Here is a 2956-nt window from a genome sequence, read left to right on the forward strand (position 1 = left end):
CAAAGGAAACGTTGTAAGGATAGGAAAGAGTAGCATAAATGAAAGAAGATGTGACCTGAGTTATGTATAGGGAAATGGAAAATAGGGGCACCCTACCTACATAAATAAATGAACAAAAAATGTTTCAATAATATAGGTAATAGTGTCCCACTTAACAAGAAATGGACCAATTTAAACAATAGCAACATCACCCTAATGTAAAAAATAAATATGGAAATTCCAAAACTTATATTTGTAAAATGCATATTCATATTGACATTTATATTTGATACTCAATTTTTGTTCAAAGGATTGAAAATCTTATAAACCATGAATATAGCAGAGCAATCAGATCATCAGATTGTTACCACAAGTATGGGCATTGGTTTTGTTTCCATTTTGCAAAGCCCGCCTACATGATCCCTTAAGGGGAAATTAGGAGGCTTATCACTAAGAAAACTGCCATTACCATTTTGTAACCAAATTATGGAAAGCTATATCTATTAATTATGTGAAAATTATAGCAACATGCGAGTAATACTTACATCTAGAGAGATTAAACATTATACCAAAACACAATCAACAGAAATAACATGTATGGTGAAAAGAATGCCTTTTGAAGCAGAGACATTAACATTGGCTCAACTATATGCAAATGAACAAAAAATGGCTTGCAAGGGAGGTTGTTTAATGATGAATCTTGTCACAAGATGTAAGTTGAACGCACCCCATATGGAAATGTCATCTTGCAGGGGATGTTGGGCGAGTCTCTCCCACTTCAGGTAGAAATTCTTGATATGAAGATGTGCAGCAGTACCTTGAGCATGGCACCGTTCCCTCTCATTTTTGTTTGCGGGAGAAGAGGGCACTTCAAATCAAAGCATTATCATACCAGCTGGTGCATGCGGTTCTGTAAAAAAAGAACTATAATGGCATATTGCTTAAGTGCTTGGAGGCACAAGATTCAGATAACGTTTTACATGATCTACACGATAGACCAGTTGGGGGACACTTCGCGGATAAGACGACACCACACAAGGTCATGCGGGCCAGTTTCTACTAGCCTACATTATTCAAGGATGCAGATGCCTATGCCCGCAAGTGTCCGGGATGTCAAAAGTGTGCTGGCAAAAATCAGAAGTGAGCAGCCTCACTCCAGCCTGTTATAGTGGAAGAACCATTCCAATAGTGGGGCTTGGATATCATTGGGGAAATTTTCCCGCATTCATCAAAGAAGCATTGTTATATTTTGACTGCTACATATTATTTCACATGGTGGAAAGAGGTAGTTTTGTTGAAACAAGTGAACGATCAAGTAGTCATCCTCTTCCTACAATAGAATATCATTTCCAGGTTCAACATTCCTATGTCACTTGTTTTTGACAATGCAACGTGCTTTTCTTAGTTAAAGATTTATGAGTTTTCATTGGAAAATGGTATTGTTTTGAAACATTCTACTAACTACTAACCACAGGGAAATGGTCTTACCAAATCCACAAATAATAATCTTATTCGCATCATCAAAATGACCATATTATCTGAGCAATGAAACTGGAAATCCGTTTTGGTGAATGCTTTATGGGATGACTATGTCACACTTGAGCCTTCTTTGAATACTTCCCCTTACTTACTGGTGTATAGAAAGGAAGCCATCTTCTTGTCGAACATCTACTTGCCTGCTCTCGAGTTGTCCCAAGAATCCCAAGGCAAGTTGTTCCTTTTAGTTCAACGTAGGATGGACACTTTACACAAATTACAGGAAGAAAGGATGAAAGAAAAAAAATTCACTCCATCAGAACCATTTCAAGAGATGGTTTGAGAGAAAGTCTTCAGGGAAGGCTAGCTTCAATGTGGGTGACTTAGTCTTAAAGTGGGACAAAGGCCATGAGGACAAAGGCAAGAACACTAAGTTTTAATCCTCGTGGATTGGTCCTTACAGTTTCCACCAAAAGCTTGGCCAATACATGTATCATCTTTAATCACTTGACGGGAAGATTGACTCTCTTCCTGTCAATGGCTAAGACTTAAAATTTTATTTTCAATGAGATCCGGGATCGCGCCCTGCACTATGTACATAGTCCTTTTGTTGTTTGTTGTTTTGTTTCCCTTTGGTTTTATGTTGTTTTGCTTATGTGTGAATAAGTGTTATGTCTTACTGTGTTTAGAATTCCAAATGTGTGTGTGGATGAAGTTCGAAGAGTCTTGTGACACTGCAGCCCATGGTGATTCCTATGTCCATCTTCTTTGTATTTGGTTATAACTTTTTTCCGATGAAGTCCTGACGGAAAATATGATTCATCTGTAAGGATATTTTGGATCCAACCATGAACTTGTGTCCAGTCTAGGAACCTCATGCCTGTACTTAGCTTTCTTCTTTGGTGTTTTCAAGCTTATCTAACTAGTAGAAACAGAGAAGGGGAAAATACAAATGAGAAAATATAAGTCATAGATCTGTATATTCTTCTCTGAAAGAAAAACCTCTGTTTCTCCTAATAAGTCAGGATCCCTCTTCCACCCAAAAAATAAATAAGTGCCTATGCATAGTTCTCTTTATAAATAATAAAGGAAAAATAAGAGAAATGTTTCCTGCGCAGAGAAGTGAAACAGGAATCTCCACCAGGGTACTATCCAAGCTCACTGGCAGTGGAGAAATGCTTATGCTCTTGTGTGACTCTGTCAGGGTACTGTCTAGGCCTACTGGTAGTGGAGCAACACTAGAGATGAAAACTCTATTATGAAAATCATAAGCTCGCGAGCAAAACTACCCTTCCCAATTCGAAACACTATGATCTAGTTGAATTTTATGTTGCATTCAACTAAGAAGGTACAAAGAGAACCATGTCTACCATAGGGTAAGTGGAAAAACCAAAGTAATCTGTAGGAAGAATCAATACTCCCTGAAGGAGCCCCACACTAAAAATGAACCAAGGTAGAGAAGTTTTTATTCAACCAGTGTGTCGCCAAGTGTTGTAGCAGC

Source organism: Pinus tabuliformis, chromosome 1_2 (genome assembly GCF_031772625.1).
Source record: "Pinus tabuliformis cultivar Carrire ecotype Pingquan chromosome 1_2, CPIR1, whole genome shotgun sequence".
Lineage (NCBI taxonomy): Eukaryota > Viridiplantae > Streptophyta > Pinopsida > Pinales > Pinaceae > Pinus > Pinus tabuliformis.